The following is a 16,378-nucleotide window of genomic DNA, read 5'->3' on the forward strand; positions in this document are numbered from 1 at the left end:
TTGCAATGCATTCAAAATCAAAGTACTATAATGATTGAATTAGAGAGACTTCTTTCTACATGGATCGAAGATTGTAACCAAAAACGGATCCCGCTAAGCACAAACCTTATTAAATAAAAAGCATTAAGTCTCTTTGCAACCTTTAAAGAAAGGGTTATCAATCATGATAAGGAAGAATTCCATGCTAGTGCTGGCTCCTTATCTGCACTTGCAGCTTTGCCTGCAAGTGCAGATAAGGAGGTGGCTGCAAATTATCCAGAGATTTTGAAGAAAATTGTGGAAAAAAGGGGCTATCGTAAACAAATATTTAATTTCAATGAAACCAGCCTTTTTGGAAGTGAATGCCTTCAAAGAGTTTTCTGGCCAAATCAGAGAAAATCTCAGTCTTGTTATAAAGTGGCAAAGTCGAATGAAATTACTGCCAGCAATATGCGAGCTGTTTGGAAGCACATTCTTCCACATTATGCAAATGATTTTAGAGATTATTCAAATGAATCTAAGTTAATTAAATCTCATTCTGAGAAGTTGAGTGATTCCAACTTGCTAAATTTAGATGCATAGCAGGAAGATCCTGAAGAATATGAAGAAAATTTAATCGCTGACAAGCCCAAAGAGATTTCACAGAAACAATTAAAAATATTTTTTTTGTACAATCGAAATTTTTAAGCAGCAATTCTTAGAGGCTGACCCTAGTGAAGAGAGAAGCAGTAAAATTTGCAGAAGAGTAGAAGAGGCAATAGGACCATACCGTCAGTTGCATGGAAAAACAAACAAAAAAACAGAATGCCCGCCAAACTATATTTGTTCAATTCTTTGTTAAGAAGTAGAATAATAAATTTATATTCTGAATATGTTTTATTGTCTTTCAGCTTCATGGTTTTCCTTTAACTAGGACCAGAGACATACTCTAATTCTTTAATAAAATAAGTAAGGATCAAAAAAGAAATTTGAGGAACGAAATATACATTTTCTCATAGTTATTATATTCGATTAGTACGTTTTCGATTAATGCGCCTGTTTTAAAGAATGCATTAGGCACATTAATCGAGGGATTACTGTATACCATATTGTAGTGCACTTTGAATCCAGGCATAATATAATATTTTTGGCATATTAAAATTTAAGAATCTGTTTAGGTAGTAAAGTCTGTTTAACATAATTTTTTTTTTATCGCTTGGTGTCGCACTGATTAGATCGTCGGCTTGTCGAGAGCTCCTGAAAAGATTAGTAGTATTTTGTGTTAACATTAGAAATTTTACTAGAATTTTAAGTAGTATTGTTTGTTTTTTGTTTCTTGGTGTGTCTGTGCAATTTTTGTGTGTTTTCTGTAATTTTAATTATTAATTTTAAGATAAGATAGCGTATATATGGCACCGATAAAGAAAAAAATGGCAGCCAGATCGCCATGTTTGTTTAAGAGTTTTGATGTAAACGAATTTATGCAATGTGCTGTCTGTGAGATGTATGCCTTGCGAAGAGCGGTGGGAGTCTGGTTAGAAAGTGATAGCGGAGTTAATATGTGCAGAAAGTGTAAAGAGAATGAGGATTTCAAGCGTTTTTCGTGTGGCGAGAGTGATATCATTAACGATAGTCAGAATGTAGAAAATGTTGGTGTGCTAGAGAATTGCGTGGTAGTACTAGATAGGTGTGAGAGCGTCGTTGAAAGTGTAAATGAAGGTAGAAATACAGAACGAATGGATGATTTGGTTGAGAATGGTGAGATAAATGCGAGTAGTGAAACTGCCCATTTGAACGGTGCGATACACAGAGCTAAAAGGCAACTGGAGCGTATGGAAAAATGTGTGCTGAACGTACCGACAAATAACCGGCGAAAGTCTGTGACGGCAAATAATAGAATGTTCGTAAACGTCAATAAAATGAAGGAGCGAGTGCTGTATGGGGATTCGCTATTAAGAGGTGTAATAGTTGAGAGTTTAATGAAGTCGTACCAGCCAGGTGCGAACATAAAGGACGTCAGCGAATCTATTCGACTGCAAAAACAGAGGGTGAAAGAGATGATAATCGTGGCAGGAACAAATGATTTGAAAGAGGACAAAATGGAAATGATAGAGGATGTGAGGGAATTATTTGAGGTAGCAAAAGAGAAGAGTGAGAGAGTTAGGATGGCGAGTATCTTACCACGGTATGACAGCAAAGTGTTTAGAAGGAGGGCCATAATTGCCAATGACTTTATGTGTGTGTTATGCATGGAGAGTGGTGTGGAATTTGTGGATATGTGGAATGAGTTTGATGGGCGAAAGGACTTATATAAGATGGATGGGTTACATTTGAATGGAGTTGGTGTATGGAGACTTGAAAAAGTGTTGATGAATGATGTGGAAGTGGATGTACAGACTCAGGGAAACTAGATTTATTAAGGGGGGGGAGTAGATATGCAGACTTTAGGGAGGCAATTGAGTGTATGAATGAGTATGAGTGTGAGCTGTATGGGAGCGATGGACTGCATTTGAGTGGTTATGGTGTGAGTCGCTTGGAGAGACTGCTGCTGGAAGGTAGAGAAGTGAATAGAGAGAATGAATCAGATCGAGAGGGGAGTGATGTGGAAGAGCAGGAGAGTAAGACAGGAGAGATTGAAGGAGTGGAAATGAATGTGGAAGTGAGTGGTATGAGTATAGATAATGAGAGAATGGGTGTGCAAGAGGAACAGGGAAACGGGGAGGCTCAGGGTGGACAGGGATACACAGCGTGAGAAAGGTGGATGCTCCAAGAGGAGGTGAGAGAATGTGTAGGCAGGAAAGTAATGGGATGATCAGGGATCAAAAGGAAACAGATGGAATTGCAAAGGGTTCTAAAATGAAGAAGCAGAAAGGGAAATGGCCCCAGTCCAGCATGGAGAGATCACATCGAGTGAGTGGTATCAGTGGAACTAGCTGTAGATCCAGAAATGAGTTGTTGTGTTTGTATACCAATGCTAGAAGTATAAGAAACAAGGCGGATGAAATGGTTGCACTAATTGCGTCTGTGCACCCAGAGATTGTCGGAATAAGTGAGACATGGTTAGATGAGGATGACATCCTGACAGGAATAGAGATGGAAAGGTATGATGTGTTTCGTGAGGATAGAAGGGGTAAAAAGGGAGGGGGAGTGCTATTGATGATAGAGAAAGAGTTATGTCCATACAAGGTAGAGATGGAAGGGGGAAATGGGGCCAGTGGTTTTGAGGCAGTATGGTGTGAGATAGAGGTGAATAGATTCAAATACTTGGTGGGATGTTGTTATAGACCTGGTAATGTGGATGGTGGTGATAGTGAAATGTATAGTCAAATAAGCCAAGCAAATAAGAAAAGGATGATCATTATGGGTGATTTTAATTATGGCAATATAGATTGGAATGAAGAGATAGCAACTGGAAGTAAAGAAAATGAGTTTCTTGAGTTTTTGAGGGATAACTACCTCAGACAGTATGTAACAGAGGGCACAAGAGGATTAAGGGTCTTGGATTTGGTCATCTCATCGGAGGATGTAATTATCAATGAGGTATCAAATCATCCACCAATTGGCGAAAGTGACCATGAGGTGATTACTTGGGTGGTTGCCAGCAGTGCAAGGACCCCTGTGAAAAAAGGGTATATGTGGAACTACAAGGGGGGTGATTATGAAGAGCTCAGGAGACAGCTTGCAGGTGTAGCATGGAATGAGGAGTTAGCTGGAAAAGAGATCAATGCAGCTTGGGGGATTTTCAAAAAATATTTAGTGGATGCAATGTCTAAATGTATACCACGGGTGAGAAGGTTAAATAAGTTAGGTGTGAGATGGATGAATAAAGAGATTAAGCATGCAATACAGAGAAAAAGGGCATTGTGGAGGCAGCATAAGAGAAGTGGAAGTAACCAATTTCATGAGTTCTACAAAGACCAGGCAAGGAGAGTGACTTGGTTGGTGAGAGTAGCTAAAGAGAGGTATGAACAGCAGTTAGCTAATGAAGCTAAAAAGAATCCTAGGGAGTTCTTTCGATATGTAGCCAGCAAAAGAAAGAATGATTATGGAAGGATGACATTGATTGGAGGAAATGGTATAAAGACAGCTGTTGCAGAATGTGTGGTGGAGATACTTAATGAGCAGTTCATAAAGATCTTTCAATCTTGTGAATGTGACTTCATGGAGAGATTAAGAGCAGTTGATGATGGGGAGGAGAGACTGACTGTAAGTGAGCAAGAGGTGTTTGGGGAGTTGAGTAAACTAGATGTAAATAAGGCTGTGGGACTTGATAATATATCACCGCGTATTCTGAAGGAATGTGCCAGAGAGTTGACACCTGCCTTGACATATTTTTTTAATACGAGTCTTGCACTTGGTCAAGTCCCTAAAGAGTGGAAGGAGGGCAAGATTGTGCCACTTCATAAAGGAGGTGATCGAACTCAAGCATCAAACTATAGGCCTATCTGTGTGTCAGGTGTTGTGGTTAAGTTGTTGGAGAAGCTTGTGAGAACTAGGATCCAGAGTTGGGTTGACAACAATGGTATAATCTTTGATGGACAGCATGGATTTGCTAAAGGGAGGTCGTGTTTTAGTAATCTACTTACTTATTACAATAAAGTGACTGCTTCCTTGGACAGAGGAGAAGGATACACAGTAATATACTTGGATTTCGCAAAAGCTTTTGATAGAGTGCCTCATGATAAGTTGACAGTCAAACTAGAGCAGATGGGGTTGGATATTAGATTAGTGCATTGGATTGGAGACTGGCTATCTGATAGGTATCAACAAGTTGTGTATGGGGGTGCAATATCCAGGAAAAGGAAAGTCACTAGTGGAGTGCCTCAGGGATCTGTTTTAGGGCCATTACTATTTAACTTGTATATTAATGATATTGGCGAAGATTTGGATGGAGATATTCAGTTGTTTGCAGATGATGCAAAGTTGGGACGAACCATAAAGAGTAGTGAAGATGTTGTGGCCTTGCAAGAAGACTTGAATAAATTGAGTGATTGGGCAAGCAAATGGGGATGTGAGTTCAATGTTGCAAAATGTAAGGTTTTAAAATTTGGAAAACAAAGATGGGATGCAGAATTTATGCTTGGTGAAAATATATTGTTGGAAGTAGAGGAAATAAGAGATCTGGGAGTGATAGTGGATAAGGATCTAAAATTTAGGGGTCACATCGCCAAAATTGTGAAGACAACACAAAGACTTCTGGGAATGATGAGGAGGACACTGACATGTAGAAGTAGGGAGATTCTTGTTCCATTGTATAAGGCTTTGATTAGGCCACACATGGACTATTGTGCCCAGATTTGGTCACCTGGTTTTCAGAAGGATGAAGAGATGTTGGAAAGGGTCCAAAGGCGACTGACTAAGGTAGTTTCTGACCTCTGGAATGTCGAGTATGAGGAAAGATTGAAAAGATGTAATTTGCAGAGACTAGTGGAGAGAAGGAAGAGGGGAGATATGATAGAGACCTACAAGTTGGTAAGGGGTTGCTATAGGATCAATGGTGGAGAAGTTCTACAGCGAATAGTGGGAGATCAGGGGAGAACCAGAGGTCATCCCTGGAAACTGTATAAAGAGGGTGTGAGTAGGGGAGTGAGAGGCAGGTTTTTTTCGTGCAGAGTTGTGAATGATTGGAATGCCTTGCCTGAGAGTGTGGTGTCTGCAGGGAGTTTGAATGTGTTTAAGACCCGGTATGATGAGATGTGTGTGAGATAAAAGGACCTCCTAGATGAGTCTTTGACTCCATGAGGTCTTGTTTAATAATAATAATAATAATAATATGCCCGAGCGAGTACGAAGGACAACAAATCAGAATGGGATAGTTAGTATAAGGCATTAAAGTAGGGATAGGACAAATGGGCTTCTGCAATTCATGTACACTAATGCCAGGAGTATTAGGAACAAAAAGGAAGAGTTTTTGGCCATGGTTGGCACTTCCAGGCCACAGGTTGTTGGTATTAGTGAAACATGGCTGACAGAAGATGATAACGCTAGTGGGATTGAATGCGACGGGTATAGCATGTTCAGGAGTGACAGGGTGAATAAAAAGGGGGGAGGAGTGTTATTGATGATAGCTGATGAGCTGCAGCCAAGGAGTATAGAAGTTGAACTGCAGGATAGAGAAAAGAGCACATTTGAGGCTGTTTGGTGTGAGATAGAATCTAGCAGAACAAAATATACAATTGGGTGCTGCTATAGACCAGGTGATGGAATACATGGTGGGGATAGTATGCATAGGCAAATAGAAGAAATGAGTGGAAGGAGGGTAATTATTATGGGTGATTTCAATTATGGTAACATTGACTGGAAAGAGGAGAGGGCACATGGGAGGAAGAAATTGGATTTTATGCGGTTATTAAGGGACAACTATCTACGGCAACATGTAGTGGGAAATACCAGGGGGCAGAGAGTGCTGGACCTTGTAATTGCAACTGAGAATGTGGCTGTAACGAACATGACCATGTTGCCACCATTTGGTGAGAGTGACCATAAGGTCATGACTTGGAAGGTGACTAAAGGAGTGGAATTTACAATTAAGACAAGGTACATGTGGAATTACCGGCCTGGTAAGTATGACAAGCTTAGGTGTGTCCTTGGCTCAGTGGCGTGGCATGGCATGTAAAACTGCAAGGGCTGCATGTTGATAGTGCATGGGAGATGGTTAAGAACTGTTTGCAGGAGGCAATGGTTGACTGTATACCAAGAAGAATCCGAATAATAAATCAAATAGGGGTTAAATGGATGAATAACACTATTAAGCTTGAGCTGCAAAAAAAGAAACAATTGTGGAGGGAATTTAAGGAGAAAGGTGACCATCAGGCACAGGAACAGTATAAAGCTCAGGTCAGGATGGTAACAAGGGTGGTAAGAAAAGCAAAAGCAGATTGCAAAAGAAAATTGGCCATGCAGGCTAAAGAGAATCCCAAACAATTTTTTCAATATGTTGCCAGTAAAAGGAAAAATGCTCATGGTAGAATGATCTTAAAAAATGCTGAGGGTAGGGAGGTAACCGAATCAGTCAATATTGTGGAATTACTGAGCGAGCACTTTGCAAGAGTATATCATCCAGGTGGTGACTTTGCAGGAATGGAAGAACCAACAGCTTATACTGGAATTGTGATGAATGAAGTAGAGGTAACTAGTCTATTACAGAACCTCAATGTCAATACATCTGTGGGATTGGATGGTATACCAGCTCGTGTCGTACGTGAAGAGGCTAAAGAATTGTCAGTGCCTTTGACCATTTTGTTTAATTTGAGCCTCGGGTCTGGGTCAGTCCCAAAGGGGTGGAAAGAGGGGAAAATAGTTCCGCTGCACAAAGGTGGTTCCAAGGTTGCTGTTGAAAATTACCGGCCAATCAGCATAACAGGAATCATTATCAAGGTCTTAGAGAAAATAGTCAAGAGGAAAATACAAGATTGGATAGAAGAAAATGGGATACTGTATCGGGGACAGCATGGTTTTGTGAAGGGTAGGTCATGCCTCAGTAACTTGCTCACGTATTATAACACAGTGATGGCTGAACTGGATAAGGGTAATGGGTTTACAGTGATTCTACTGGACCTTGTTAAGGCCTTTGACAGGATACCACATGGAATTCTAATCAGTAAATTGCAGCATATGGGGATGGACATAGGGTTGGTGAGATGGAGAGGAGGGTGGTTGACGGAGAGATATCAGAGAGTGGTTTACTCAGGAGTAGAGTCCACAAGACAGCCTGTGACTAGTGGTGTGCCACAAGGATCTGTTCTTGGACCACTGCTGTTTAATTTGTTCATTAATGATATAGGAAAGGATCTGAGAGGAACAGTTCATTTGTTTGCGGATGATGAGAAGTTGGGTAGGGCAATAGTGAATGCAGATGACGTCAAAATTTTGCAGGATGATTTGGATAGATTGGAGGTCTGGGCTAAGGAGAATGGATGTCAATTTAATGTGGCAAAATGTAAGGTTATGCATTTTGGGGTGAAAAGATTGGCAGCAGTTTACTGCATTGGTGAAACTGTGCTCCAGGAAATTGATGAGGCATGAGATTTAGGAGTGTTGGTGGATAAGGAATTGAAATTTAGGGGACACATTGCGAAAGTGGCCAAATCAGCTCATCAAATCACTTGGTTGCTGAAGAATACGTTGACAAGCAGAGACAAGCAGGTTATTGTTCCTCTGTATCGAGCCATGATAAGACCCCATCTCGACTACTGTGCCCAGATTTGGTCACCTAGGTTTCTTCTTGATGGGGAGGAGGTGGAGAGGATCCAGAGGCGAGTGACTAGGATGGTAGCAGGTCTGTTGAATGAACCTTATGAGAACAGGTTGAGGATTTGTGGGTTGCAAAAATTGGTTGATAGGCAGAGGAGGGGAGATATGATTGAGACAGTCAAATTACTGAAGGGTTTCTATAAAATTAATTCAGAAGATATTTTTGAGAACAGGGCTGGTTGTGGGAGGACTAGGGGACATCCATGGAAACTGGGCAAAAGTGCAGTTAGTAAAGGTGTTAGAGCTGGATTCTTTACTTTTAGAGTAGTGAATGAGTGGAATGCGCTCCCTGAGTCTGTGGTGGATGCTGTGACAGTGAATGAGTTTAAGACGAGGTATGATAGATACTGTATGAATGTTGAATAGTTGTGATGAATGTGATTTGGGGCCTCCCTCGATGAGTCTAATGACTCCCTGGAGTTGCCCGTAATAATAATAATAATAATAATAGTAATAATCCTTACTTTATTTACGACATTGGTAATATGCAGTTTAAAGCTTAAACTAGTATCAATTTTTAATCCCAAGTAAGTTATTACACTGACTTTTTCTATTTTCTCGCAGTTGCAATTTGAATTTGTCGTGCAATACCAATCATGCAAAATTAATTATGAAGTGAAGTTCATTTTGCCAGTTGTATTTCGCAAGTTAAAATTTATGTATTTAGTTTTTGAGACATTCAGACTGAGTTTGTTTGACTGGAACAATTTGTTACTTTCAAAAGATCAGCATTCACGATGGTTTTCGTTTATTCGGCAGTGTCTGTAGAGAAAATTTGTACTGTATCATCTGCAAAAGTATTTATTTTACTGTTTAGTTTAAGATTGCAGAAGTCATTGATATAAATATTAAATAAAATTGGTCCCAAGACAGATCCTTGTGGTACACCGCAGTCTACTGTTTTGGAGCTGCTATAGCTGTTGTTTAATTTTACAATTTGTGATGTGGCATTTAAGTAATTTTTGAACCAGTTTAGGACAGTACCTTGTATTCCTATGACTTTAATTTTTTTATTAAAATTTCATGTGATACAGAGTCTAAAGCTTTGTGTATATCTAGAAATAGTAAATTTGTATTCAAGTAGCTAAATTGAAAAATATAGAATATCATTTGTAAAATAAATGTATTTGTATGATTAAATGTACATAAATTTCTAAATATATAGTTTTAAATTGTCAGTATAGGTAACCCTCGTATAACGCAGTACTTATACAACGCAGTTTCAATATAACGCGGTCTACAAATTGTAGTAACCCTTGTTCAACGCGGTTTTGACATAAACACAGTCTAGAAATTGTAGTAACCCTTTATCTTTTAATATATTTTCACCGTGTGACTTAAAAATCAAATTTTATCTTCATTAAATTTGTGTCTGCCCATATCGCGCAGGTAGTTATAAATAGCAAATTTATATTAGGAGAAACACCCTTTTGCATGCATGTATGTCAATTGTATACCATATAATTTGGTTATAGCATCAGAAGATTTGATAATAACTGAGATGACATTTCTCCCACCAGTTGGAGAGAGTGACCATGTGGTTTTGACTTGGAAAATGAATAGACATGCAAGAGTATCAAAGAGACGGGAACTTATGTGGAATTATAATGCAGGTGATTATAATAGTCTTAGACGTCAACTTCGAGAAGTTTTATGGAGGGAGGAACTGGAAGGTCGGAATATCGTTAGTGCGTGGGAAATTGTGAAAGAATATTTGTTAGCAGCAATGGTAAGTTGTATACCACGAGTGAAGAAGAGGACACAATTTGGAGTAAAGTGGATGACAAACAATATTAAACAGGAATTGCATGTGAAAAAGAGGCTATGGAAGAGATACAAGGAGACAGGTGAAGAGAGGATGCGTGAAGAATATAAGACACAGGCCAGAAGAGTGACTAGTGTGGTAAGGAAAGCGAAACTGGAATATGAGAGGAGATTGGCCCTAAGATCCAAAGAAAATTCTAGGGAATTTTTTAGCTATGTGGCCAGTAGGAGGAGAAATGACTGTGGAAGAATGATATTGTGGGATAAAAATGGGAATAGAGTGACTGATGCAGAGTATATAGTGGAATTGTTCAATGACCACTTTATTGGAGTATTTCATCCTGGAGGAGTCAGTTTTAATGCTAGAGAGATAGGGCAGGTTCAAGGTTTAGAGGTACAGGAGGAGAGTGTGTTTCAGATATTGAGAACTCTGGATGTCAATAAAGCTTTTGGACTGGATGGTATTTCACCACGAGTTTTGAGAGAATGTGCTGAGGAACTGACAGTGCCTTTAACCTGGCTTTTCAATGAAAGTCTGGCTTCGGCAAAGGTGCCCAGGGAATGGAAGGAAGGTAAGATAGTGCAATTGCATAAGGGTGGTAACAGACTGGAAGTGTCTAATTATAGACCAGTCTGTGTGTCATCAGTAGTTGTTAAGATCTTGGAGAAAGTAGTGAGGGACCGTATACAGCACTGGGCAGATGAGGGTAATGTTATCTGTGAGATTCAACATGGATTTTTGAAAGGGCGCTCTTGTTTTAGCAATATGCTGGCCTTTTATAATAAAGTTACAAGAACATTGGATGAGGGAAAGGCATATACTGCAATTTTCTTAGACTTAGCAAAGGCATTTGACAGGGTGCCACGTGATAGGCTGATATTTAAGTTGCAACACATGGGTCTGGATGTCAGATTGGTCAACTGGATTCAGGATTGCCTGTCTGATAGGTATCAGAGAGTTGTGTATGGTGGAGCAGTTTCAAGGAGACAGAAGGATACAAGTGGGGTTCCACAGGGCTCAGTATTAGGACCTATATTGCTTAACCTTTATATCAACGACATTGCCAGTGGATTGCAAGGGGATATTCAGTTCTTTGCAGATGATGCGAAGCTGGGAAGGATTATTAGTAATAGTGCAGATGTGGTAGCCCTGCAAGAGGATTTGAATAAGCTAGATAGATGGGCAAATGAATGGGGTTCTCAGTTTAATGCAGCAAAATGAAAGGTCTTGAGGTTTGGGAAACATCGATGGGATGCTGTATACTCTATGGGAGGAGTTATACTGGAGGAAATAGGTGAGATAAGAGATCTGGTGTTGATGATTTATAGAAACCTGAAGTTTAGGGGACATATTGCAAAGGTGGTGAAGGTAACACAGAGGATTGCTGCAATTATAAGAAGGACACTGACCTGCAGAGATAAGAGGGTTATCGTTCCGTTGTATAAGTCTCTGATCAGACCACACTTGGATTATTGTTCTCAGATTTGGTCCCCAGGATTTGAAGGGGATAAATTAAGTGTGGAAAAGATAAAAAGACGGATAACAAAGATGGTTTCAGGATGTACAAGGATAGTTATGAGGATCAGCTGAGGGAATGTGGACTGCAGAGTTTGGTGGATAGAAGTAGGAGAGGTGATATGATTGAGACTTTTAAACTGTTGAGAGGTGGTTAAAGGGTTGACACTGGGGAGTTCTTTCACTTGGTTGAACAGTGGGAAGGAGTGATGACAAGAGGCCATCCCTGGAAGTTAAGAAAGGAAACTGTGAGCAAGAGGGTTAGGAGTGGTTTCTTTGCATGGAGGGTGGTTGAGCCGTGGAATGCATTGCCTGATAGAGTGGTGAGGGCGAGAACGGTCAATGAGTTTAAGGAGTGGTATGATAGATTTTGTGTTTCTTAGGGGGAACCTACCCTTGATGAGTCTTGACAGACTTTATGTTCTTAGGAAGGACCTCCCACAATGAGTCTTTTGACTCCATGGAGGCCTGAATAATAATAATAATATAGTGTTTATTGTTGAAAATTGTCTTCGTTTCTTGCCAGGAAAGCGAATTAAAAATTATAAGTGTGTTATCTCAAGCTGAGCACTTTGTTTTCTGGTGAGTTACATACAGGGTGTTCGGGATAAATTTGACAGTTTCGTAAGGAAAAAGAAAATCTTCTTTGTATCTATTAAATTTAATGAATTGACAAAAAAACATTACAGGCAGAGTTAATTACAATACTATCAACAAGATTTACTCAAAATAACCACCATTAGCATCGATCACAGCTTCAATTCTGCTTCGGAACCTCGAACAAGCTGATGCTACAGTCTCCCTGGGAAGGGCCGCAAAAACTGTTTTAATTTTATCCATTAACTGGGCTTTTGTATTACTGGAAGTGCGATTGGTGTCTTTTTCAACTGCGCCCCATACAAAATAATCCATGGGGTTAAGGTCTGGGGAGTTTGGAGGCCAAACATTTGGACTGGTGAAGTCGTAGAAATTTTCAGACAACCATTTTTGACTTTTCCCAGAGGTGTTGCAAGGGGCCGAATCCTGCTGCCATATATACGGCCTACCATTGGCTACCCTTGTTATCCAGGGCTTGACTACAGTTAGCAACTCCACGAACAAAGCCCGAATTCCAATGCCAGGGTTCTTCAACACCTGTTCCTGCAGATTTGCGAGGAATTCTGCTGTACGAACGCAATCAGATCGTCTGCTAGGGATCTTTCTTCTTGCTACATCCTCGTAGTCACCATTGCAAGTCTCTAGTTCATGCCTGATTGTTTTTACTGTATTCAGGGAGCATTGGGCAGCAGTCGTAATATCCTTATTTTGATGGCGGGCACGAATCATCATGATACAAGTTATTCTCTTCCATGATTCAGGTGGGTTCCAGCTATCCATCCTTTCTGACATCTTGTATATGAATGAAGAAGGGTCCAAACTTTTAAATGAAGAGAAGTGTGTGTTAATACATGTAACTTACGGAAAAATATAATTAATTATAAATATGTCAAATTTATCCCGAACACCCTGTACATAATTAATATGTAATGCTTTTTTACGTAAAAAAATTATTTTTATAGTAATGGCCACAAATTGCATTGAAAGGGAAAAAAATGAATATTGAAAAGAAAATTCGTCTCGAAGAAAAAAAAATTAAAATCATGGATCGGTTGAAAAATGGGGAAGTTGTTGTAGTGACTTTGAATTTAAATGAATCAACAATTCAAACAATCAAACACAATGAACATAAAATCCGAGAAAGTGTTTATTGCTGGGTCAATGTTAAGTGCAAAGCTCGTTGCTCGTGTACACAATTTTCTAAGAGAAAAATGCAGAAATATCTAATGATTTGGAAAGAAGACGCACTCAAAAGAAAATTCCTTTGGATGGAAATCTTATTAAACAAAAAACTCTCAACATTTATAAACATTTATAATGCAGACCAGGTCTTCAATACTGATGAATCTGGGTTATATTGGAAAAAAATGCCAAAACATACCTATATTTCGAGAAATGAAAGATCAGCACTTGGATTCAGAGTTTCAAGAGGCAGAATTAATCTACTATTTTGTAGTAATGCATCAGGTGATTACATGACAAAACTAATGTTTATTAACCGATCTTCAAATCCTTGCACTATGAAAGATTAAAATATGCACATATTTTTATTTTGCCTAAAACATTTATGCATTACGTGCAATGAAGCTCAATTACAATTTGTAATTTTTATAATTTTATACTATGTATTTGTGTCATAGTTTATGTTTTCTTAACTTACATGAATTACCTGAATTAAAGAAAAATATATTTTTGTTGGATACGTCATTGCTGTTTATATAATTTTTTTTTTTAAAAACCGATTTCGGAACATAACCCTACTTTTTGTATGTGATCTGAGTCTCGCATAATGCGATTTATATAATGCGGCATTTCTATGGAACCTAACATCCACGTTATACGAGAGTTATCTGTAATTCATTATTCTGATAATCAGATTTCAATCACATCTCTCATTCCCTGAATGATAACAAGAGCAAGCGTGAATTTCATGACCAGCATTCGCCTGTTTTACAGGATATCCCATGGAATGCTGATATGCAAATTAGAACAAATGGAGATGGATATTATGATGATAAGGATAAGAGAATGGCTCATATACCAAAAAGTAGTGTATGGAGAAGCAAAGTCCAGGATGAAGCAAGTGACCATTGGTGGTGTGCTGCAAGGCTCTGTACTTGAATCATTATTGTTTAATTTGTACATAAATGATATAGAAAATGACTTGAAGAGTGATATTCAATTGTTTGCTGATGGTTGGTAGTGCAATAATTAATCAAGCCTATGTAGAAATCTTGCAGGAATTTAAATAAGCTGGCAATATGGACAAAAGGTAATGGATATCAGTTCAATGTGAAAAAGTTAGGCATTTTGGGATTAAATGATTACAAGCCATGTACCACATGATGGAACTGTACTCTAAGAGACTGATGAGGGTAGGCACTTTGGGGGTGATGGAGGCTAGAGAGTTGAAGTTCAGAGGCATATTGCTAAGGCGTCCAAGGTAGCTCATAGGATTACTTGGTTATTGAAGAACACATTAACATGAAGAGATAAATAAGTTATTATTCCTCTTTATAAGGCAATGATATGTCCACATCTGGATTACTGTGCTCAGGTCAGGTCACCTGGATTCCTTGGAGGTGAGGAAGTGGTAGAAAAGATTTAGATGTGAGTGACCAAGTTGGTGAGCGGAGTAAGGAGTACTCCCTACATTGATAGATTGAGAGTTTGTGGATTACAGAAGTTGGTTGATAGACAGAGAAGAGGGGAATATGATAAAAACATTTAAGCTACTGAAAGTTTTTATAAGATTGATGTAGGGGAAATTCAGCAGTGGGATAGTGGTGAAAGAACAAGAGATCTTTCCTGGAAATTAAGTAAGAGTGTGGTTAACAAGGATGTGAGGACTATATTTTTTGCTTGGAGAGTGGTGAATGAATAGAATGCATTGCCTGACCCAGTTGTGAGTGCTTCATCCATCAATGAGTTCAAAAAGAGGTATGATAGATATTGTGTGGATAGTTTTGGGTCTCCCGCGATGAGTCTACTGACTCCATGGAGATGCGTGGTAATATAAGAATAATATTAAATGCTTAATAATATTTAATAAGAACCTGTGTAGCTCAGTGTAGGTGGTGTGTGTGTGTCCACAGAGCCGCTGAAGAAAGTCGCCAACTAGAGGAACTTTTCTATGCCTTCCTTCGATCGGTTGCCAAGTTAGTTTCTCTGGCATGAACAAGCGAGCTCTTTCTTTCTGAAACTTGAGTTTTTTGTCCTGTAAACTCAAGAAAATTGACTGTAGAACCCACTGTATTTCAGACCATAAATATAGTGTTAGGATTAACAGATTTATTTATTTTATTTTAACATTTAATATAATATACTACACCACCCAGCCCGCTTGGTTGGCCTAATGGCTTAGCTCACAACCACCAGTGGGTTGGTGAGTGGGTTTGCATCCCACTATGAGCATGGTTGTTTGTAAAAGCCTGTTCTGGATGAGCTTGTATACCTCCTTGAGTTTATAATGTTTGTCTTTTTTTTTTTTTTTAACAAAATATTAAATGCTATTACATAATACATTTCTTCATCTACTGCATTGCTCATGCTGTTCATCAGAAAATATATTTTATTCCACGAGAATATGAAGCTACTTAACCTCTCAAATATATGGAGTTCTCCTGGCATATTTTTGGAAACCTACAAGAGTGAGTCTGGAAAGTTCTGATAAAATTGATTAATTTTTATTCTAGGTGTTTATCAGAACTTTCTAGACCTCCCCCTCATAAAATGTATAGAAATTCTTCTTGCTATGTATTTAGGATTTATTATTATTACGACATCTCCAGGGAGTCCAACAACTCATCGAGGGATGGCACCTGCTCTACAACTCTGTTTCCACCACTCATCCACAACTGTCCACAACTACACCAATGCCATCCACCACTAGTATTTCCACAGACAATCACAAACATCCATGCCCACGGAAGGATTCGAGCCCACAGCCTTTTGGCAGGAGAGCAGATATGCTAACCACTCGGCCAGCCAGGATGTACGAAGTAATGCTGCTTTTTATATGAATGGGACACCAAGCAAAATGTAACCATTAAACTATTAAAGAATGTCCTTTTCAACCCATAATTTACTAGCAAAACAGATAATTGTCTCCTATTTACTCTAATGAGTCCAGGAAGTTTTACCTTGTTTTGATTTTATAACACATTAGGATTGATAAATTTTGTTAAAGCCGTGAAAGAAAATGCAAGGAATATTTCTTTTTTAAATTTCCAAATAGATATTTTTACGAAAAATTGATGCCATAAGCAAAGGAGAATGAATTATTTACTG

General features: G+C 38.9%; 1 protein-coding gene across 1 annotated transcript in view; it reads right to left on the minus strand.

Moving 5' to 3' along the window:
• Positions 1-16,378, minus strand: part of LOC150095576 (solute carrier family 4 member 11-like) — a 341,029-nt gene that overhangs the window by 212,373 nt on the left and 112,278 nt on the right. The gene's annotated exons all lie outside the window — the stretch shown is intronic.

This window comes from Typopeltis vanoorti, chromosome 20, assembly GCF_054136105.1.
Source record: "Typopeltis vanoorti isolate ZY-2024b chromosome 20, IOZ_Tvanoo_1.0, whole genome shotgun sequence".
NCBI lineage: Eukaryota > Metazoa > Arthropoda > Arachnida > Uropygi > Thelyphonidae > Typopeltis > Typopeltis vanoorti.